This window comes from Petaurus breviceps, unplaced genomic scaffold (genome assembly GCF_028583685.1).
Source record: "Petaurus breviceps papuanus isolate PSGF00001 unplaced genomic scaffold, PetGlider_PUasm1.0 90842, whole genome shotgun sequence".
Taxonomy (NCBI): Eukaryota; Metazoa; Chordata; class Mammalia; order Diprotodontia; family Petauridae; genus Petaurus; species Petaurus breviceps.
Genome location: NW_027187358.1, coordinates 945,851 through 953,481, shown reverse-complemented (window position 1 = coordinate 953,481; position 7,631 = coordinate 945,851). Strand labels below are relative to the sequence as shown.

Sequence of the window (7,631 nt, the reverse complement as noted above, 5' to 3'; positions counted from 1 at the left end):
CAAAATGTCTGCCTCTTTTTTTAAATTTTCTTTTAGTTGATTTTTATAGGAATCTGGGTCAGTGGGAGGGGAACTCTAACCTGATTGGTTCTTGGTACATACTATACTGTTTTCTTAATCTAAAAATGTGTGGACTGAGTGGAAAGAAGTGGGAGCTATCTAACCAGGGAAGAGAGGGTAGGAGAGTAGCATTGATGTTGATAAGTAGGATCAGGGTGGGTTGCATAATTATAGAATCAGGAAATCATAGAACTTTGGAATGAAAAGGGACCTCCATAACCCTCAAGTTCAACTCCTACCTAAGCCAGAGTTGCCTCTAATAAAATGCCCAACAAGTAGTCATCTAGACTTTGTTTGAAGACCTCCAAAGAAGAGCAACCCACCACCTATCAAGAAAAGCCATTCCACTGTGGGAAAAGTTCAATTGTTAGGCAATTTTTTTTGTTTTTTTTTTTTGGGGGGGGGGTTCCCCTAACGTTGAGCTTAAATTGTTCTCTGCACCTACCACTCATTACTTCTAATTCTTTCCCCTAGGACGATTTAGTCGGTCAATAAACATTTATAAAATACCTGTTTCATGCCGGGCACTGTCCCAAGCATTAGAGATACACACACACACACACACACACACACACAGCAGTCCCTGCACTCAAAGAGCTTACAATCCAATGGGACCAAGCTGAACAACTCAGATCCCTCTTCTTCATAACATCCCTTGAGATACTTGAAGATAACTATTATGCGCACCCCCACCCCTTAATCTTTCTTTTCTCCAATATAAACACTCCCAGTTCTTTCAACTAATCCTCATAAGGCACAAAGTTGAAATCCTACACCGTTCTTCGTGTCATTCTCTAAATATTGCCAGCTATAAAATGAAACTATTTAGGCTACATATGTTTTTTAGACCACAGCAGGCCTCCCCCCATTATATTATAGCTCATTATTTATTCATAGATTTGATTTGATAGCATTATGGGTAAAATCTCTCTTCTGATAGATAATAACCTAGCCACAACAAAGCAATGGATTTTAATGCCATTCCCAGCAGCAGACTGATAGAACTATTGCAGTGATAGGTCTTTAACCCCGGTTTTAATTGATGACTTGCACTTTCATAAGAATAGCTCACATTTATACTAATCTTTGGGTTTAGGTCCATAATTTCATTGGCAGAGAGAACTCCACAGGAGGAGGCTCCTTTTGTCACTATATCTGGAAATTATAGTCTCACAGAATTGCCTGTGAGGTCAAGGGACTTGCCCGAGGTCATACTCAAACCCTGTGAACTGGCTTTCTACTACCATCCACTTCCTCTCATACTTGTTATCGATTATGAAATAAATTATAAAATAAATGAAATGTTTTTCCTCACCACAGCTCTGTGAAGTAGAAAGTTTTAGATCAGTAAACTAAGAATTGAGGATATTGACTTTCCCTTAATCACACTGCTATTAAGTACCCAAGCAAGGACCTGAGTCTAGGTCTTTTGACTCCAAGACCAGGTCTCTTCCCATCACCTCATCCTTCCTCACAAAAGTGAGTACTCCCAGAAGAGGAAGTGTACGTGGCCTACAATATAACTTCTTATAAGGTTAAGGTAGAGAAAACTGTAGCTAACTGCAGCCTTGTGAATTTGAAAGTGACACCATTGATGGTGTCATTTATTGCCTATATCTATAGGATGGGTGAAGGGGAAGACAGAGAGAGACAGAGAAAGAGAGACACAGAGACAGAGACAGAGAGACAGAGACATAAATACAAAGGAGACACAGAGTGACAGAAAGAAAGGGGGTGAGACAGAAAGATAGAGAAAGAGATAGAGAATGTGTTACATGTGTAGCAGTACCTGTCACAGGAGAAACATAAGCCAAGGGACATTGACTTTGCTATGGTTTTCCAGGGTGTGCTTGCCTTCTCTGCTTTCCAGCTTTCCATTCAAAAATGAACACAGATTAAGCCATACCACATCACAGGAGTCCAGGAGCTGATCCTGTTGTTTCTATAGTCATCTCTGGGGTGGCATCTATTGAACAGCTTGGGTTACCACCAAGTACCCATTTAGGATGTGGCGTCTGCTGAGATGGCAGAAAAGCGGAGGCATTTTGGAAGGGAAGCAAAAACAGAGCAGGTCAGCAGGTCTCCTCAAAGCCATCTGAGTGACTCTTGATGCTTTGAGTAGCTCAAGACAGCAGGCACTGCATTTGTATTTCTAAATGGATGCCCTAGCTGTACTATGCATTTTCTGTCTTGGATTTTTTCCAATGTTAGCAGAAAGAAGCCTTTGTGTTGTAGGGGAGACATGAAAAATACTCACAGTATGAGTTTCTTTCACCTTGTGATTTTGTATCCCACCACACAACTTAACCAGTGTGACTCCATATCACTCCTCTCAGAGCTTGGCAAAGGAAAAATGACTCTGCAGTATCCTCACCATCAGCCCCTAAAGCATGGCACTGAATGGTACTAAGCTGGTACATCCTGACTGAGAGAGATTTATGTAATTAAGACTGACTAGCTATCCCATCATAGTTTCTTTCTAGAAGGAAGTAGCTCATCTTTCCAAATTTATCTCTTCAAAAAATTATTTTTTTCCTTACAAATCTTGGGTATGGGCAAGGCATTTTTTTTAATTTAGTTCTTTTTAAGGAGGAGAGAGTATAAGACCAGGGTGAGGCCTGTGATTTCATCAATGTAAGGAGCTCCCAGTAATGAACACTTTCTACCCATTCAGATATAACACTTCTATGAAACCTATATTTTGAGACAATGAGAAGTTAAGCAACTGGCCTAGAGTCATATAGCCTATTTGAAGCAGAGAAAAGACTTAGACATAGGTCTTATTGACTCCCAGTACAATTCACTTATTCAGTAAGTATCTTCTTGAACAAACATACTGCTTCTTTAGAATTATTTTTTTCAATCTATCACTGCTACCAAACTAACCTTAAAAAATAAACAACTCATCCTTTTTGAAATGGAATTGCAAAGTAATTAAATGTTTTGAGTGGTATGACTAAAACATCAATTTTAAAATAAAGCAGCTTTCATGCCTTTGAATATTCATTCTTTGCAAAGAAGTTTGAGGAGACAGTTGGATTTTATCATGTTTTGTTTATAGAGAATTTAATCTTCCACTTATACCCAGTATGGAAGTAAAAAAAAAAGTACAGACCCAACATTAACCCTCCTAAAGTCAAACTCAGTAGATCTGCCAAAAAGCATAAAATCTTTTTTGGTGGGGGAGAGAAGATATCAGAATCATTGGTCTAACTACTCAAAAAGTCCTGACATAAGCTCCCTACTCCCAGTCCCCACTTGGAGGAAGATTTTCTTACCCCATATTTCCGTTATAAAATCCCTATGGTATGCCATAACTATTTGTTTATTTTGCAGTATGTTCCCAAAGAATTTATTTACCAGGTAACTCAAATCATTATATCTGTTTGGACAGGCTATTTCTGAAAGAGAAAGGCAGCAGAAATTGAATGATACTGTGACTGAACATAACATTTTTGACTTGCTTTTGTAGCCTTGTTGACAAATGGTTGATAAGTTGACAAGTAGCCACAATTTACTATCCCCATCCTACCCTGTCATTTGAAACATTTCTGTCTATGTTCTCAGGTGACACAGAAAGAATAAAATAATGAAGCTAATATTTACTACCAGTTTACTATACATTGGACCTTGGACCTATGATTTTTATTTCTTTGAAGGTTAAATATGGTGAGATAGATAGATAGATAGATAGATAGATAGATAGATAGATAGATAGATAGATAGATGATAGATAATAGATAGCAATATATAAGCAATATTTTCAATATATACACACATATGTGTATATTGTATAAAATATGACAATCTTCTCTAGAAGATATATAATATATAGCAGACTATATATTTTTGTGAGTGTGTATGTATATGAGTGTATAACGAAGAAAAGTGATTTTGTACCCTTATTCTTAAATGTCTCCGGAAAAGTAAAGCACCTAAGTAACCTCCTATGGTACCTCATTCTAGCTTCTTCATGCCTAGCCCACATTAAACGGTAAGCTGTTTGCAAGCTGTCTCCCCAATTAGACTGTAAGCTCTTTGAGAGCAGGAACTGTCTTTTACCTTTTTTTGTATCCCCAGTGCTTAGCACAGTGCCTGGTACATAGTAAGCACTTAATAAATGTTCATTGATTTGTGAGCTATAATCTCCTGACAAACAAATGAATGCTCTCCAGACTTCAAACACAGATATATGTCCCTGTGAGGTTCCTTGAGACTTGTTTCCAATCAACTTCCTCAGAAGTTTGGGGTCTTAAGGTAGTCTAAGAGCACTGAACACTTATGAAAAAGTGAAAGAAGGCCATAGAACTTTGCCAGTTTCCAGATTTTGCCCAAGGGTATCCCACACCTGCTTCCTCCTCCTTTACTTCCTATTGCAAATGTTCCTCTGTTCCCCAGATCAAAAACTAAGGCTGGCACTGAGGAGGGGGTGATAGGTGGTACAGGGACTCCAATGACCAGAGTCCCTGATGGGCAGTCTGGAAGGAATTCACAAGGCCCAAGCAATCTTTTAAGTCAGGATTGTAAAAGTTTATTGTTATGCTTTACAGTGGGCAGGGGTTCTTAAGGAACCTGCAAACTTAAAGAAGTCATAGGTATAGTTTATAAAGAGTTACAATAGTAAATCAGATGTCAATTATGCTAACTAGGTGAGTAAGGGTGGTATTAGGAAGGAGTTAAGGAGTGGTCAGTACTTAAAGAAACATGTACTTTTAATATCAACTGAACAGGTATATTGCCCATAATTTACTGGGAAATAGCCCAAGGTGGGGGGGGGGGGTCCCTGGAGGTGTGGTTTTAGGCTTGAAACGTCACTAAGTCAACTAGTGCTCAGGGATGACTAAGAACTGCCCAGTCTGCCACACATCCATGTCATGTTTGACAAGATGGATGTTGGGAACCAAGGCTAACAGGGATTCAGGATGTGCCTGATTGGCTGAGGAGTTAACTTATTGATAGTGCATTGAAAGACTCATAGGTGCAGCTGGCCATTATACTGGGGGGAGATAAACAGCTCATGCATAGTTGCTAGGCAGAGTGCTGGCAGGGGGAAGGGGCAGAGTTAATGCTCTGATGCTGGGGAGGGAGGGGAATGTGATTTTACAAACTGGTTTTACAAATTGATTTTACAAACTGATGTTACAAACATAGACACCCCAAGCACCCTGTCAGCACTATTGACATCATGGTTCATCAGCTATACCATGAACTAACCCAGATTGTATGGACTAGCCTGGGAACTAACTAACACATATTAATATTGTTTCTATGGGGGAAAGTATTCCAAGTTCTACAAACAATTGGTCAGCAAATGAATGTTCATTCCTATTGAATACAATTCACCTTTGAGAGCACTGGACCTCCACTGCTTGACTATCAAGGTCCTGATTTGGTGTTCTGGCTATTTTTCATTCTTCTCTCTGCACAATTTGGAAAATAAATAGAAGCAACTGTCATCATCATCATCATCTCATACAAAGTTTTTAAAATAGATTTCCGATAGAAGCACTCCTATGAAAAGTTGCTACTCTACTGTTCTTTAATCTTTAGTATTCTATGAACAATTGAACAAGTAGATAGACTAATGGTTATGGTTGAATAAAAATATCAGGATGGAAGCTCATTATCTGTGGGCTCACTGAAAGCATCCTTGAATCAACTCTAGTAGCTGACAGGACAAATGAATGATATAGACATCCACCACCCTCTCCCCATGTAATTATGAGTTCCTCTGCTAGGTCTTTATATTTTGAATTTTTTTCCTTCCATGTACCTTGGAGATTGAGTATTTAAAAGATATGTAAGTACTTAATTATAAATAATTAATTGAGTACTTAAATAACATTCTCATGTTATTACATTATTAATATGGATGAAATAAAAGAACATTTGTATTTTATATAATGATAATGGTAATAATAAATATATATCCCTTTCTTTAAAGTGAATATTTTTCTCAATCTGCTTAACACAAATTCCTATGAAAAACATTAAACTCAGAAAATACAACTTACTAATAACTCACATTTATCTACTGCTTTGAGTTTTTCTAAGTACTTTTATCACATTAACCTTAATATCTCTATTTCACAGATGGGAAAATGAAATTTTATGGAGGTAAAATAATTTGCCCATCGTCACAAAGTATTAAAGCTGAGATTTGGACTTGGGTTCCCTGACTCATCACTTTATCACCCTACCTCTCATTTTCTTAATTTCTTGCATTTTCCAGCATATGAAAAGCAAAATGAATTTGAGTTAGACCATCAACAATATCATAAAATAGATGAGGGAACCCTTAAAGTTCAGCAGTCTGCCACTCCATTTGCAATGAAAATATAATATACTGAAAAGTAAATTCAATTATGAATTTATAATCATCTAAATAAATTATGCTTATAAATTTTATACCAAGCCAGCAAACAAGCTATTTTGTGAGCAAACAAAATTGTGGAAAATATATATTTTATGTTCTTAAAGTAACCAAGCATCTTTAGACTAACTAAGGGTATTAAATAAGACATATCACATTTATTTCCATTTCAAAATGTTTCATAAATTACATGGTTTTTTCCTCACAATTTTAATGTTTTTCACTTTACAGATTTATTATTATTATTATTTGAGATTTAGGTTTGCCAAGAATTCATTGGAAAAATTTGATCAGACCTTGTTCTTATCATACCTATATGGAAGGAACCTCATATTTTGTTCACAGTAACCCTGTGAAGTACATGTTAAAATATTAGTTCAGTTTCATAGCTGAGGAAATTAAGTCACAGAGAAACAAAGTGACTAGAACATGGGCAAACATTTAGTGAGCTGCGATCTCTTAACATCCAGTGGTCTTCTGACAGCACAAAGAAAGGAAGGGCATCAAAGGTAACAAACATTAATTAAATGCCTACTATGTGCCAGTATATTATATATAATATATAACTATAATAAATATTATCTTATTTAATACAACAACCTTATGAAGTAGCTACAATTATTATCGCCAGTTTACAGTTGAGGAAACAGAGACAGACAGAGGCTTGCTCAGAGTCATGCAGTTGCGAAGTGTCTGAGGTCAGACTTGAACTGAGTCCTTCCTGATTCTAGGCCCAGCACTCTATCCACTAAACCACCAGCCATGCTGTGGTTAACCATTTTTCCTAGTGGTAACTATTTGGTTGGGGGTGGGGTTGATGAGGGACCAGAAATGTTGAGGGAGAAACCCCCAGGGATACAGGGATCTAGAGACCAGAGTTCACAGGGCAAAGTCGCCTGGAATGAATTCATGGACTCAAGCATTCTTTAAGTCAAGATGGCAAAGATTTATTGTTATGCTACACAGGCAAGAGTTCTTAGGGAATCTGCCACCTCAGAGGGGTACAGTTAAAGTTTATATAGGATAAATTATAGTAAAGCATGTGCCAAATATGCTAACTAGGTGAGTCAGGGCAGGATTAGGGAGGGATTAAGTAGTGATCAGTTCTTAAAGGAACATGCACTTTTAATATCTACTCCGAAGGTATTTTACCCAGAGTTCACTGGGAAACAACCCAAAGAGAGGCTACAGGGAGTTG

At 37.5% G+C, this 7,631-nt stretch overlaps 1 protein-coding gene across 3 annotated transcripts in view; it reads left to right on the top strand.

Moving 5' to 3' along the window:
• The window catches only part of SLC8A1 (solute carrier family 8 member A1), a 429,157-nt gene that overhangs the window by 400,260 nt on the left and 21,266 nt on the right, over positions 1 to 7,631 (top strand). The window lies entirely within an intron of this gene.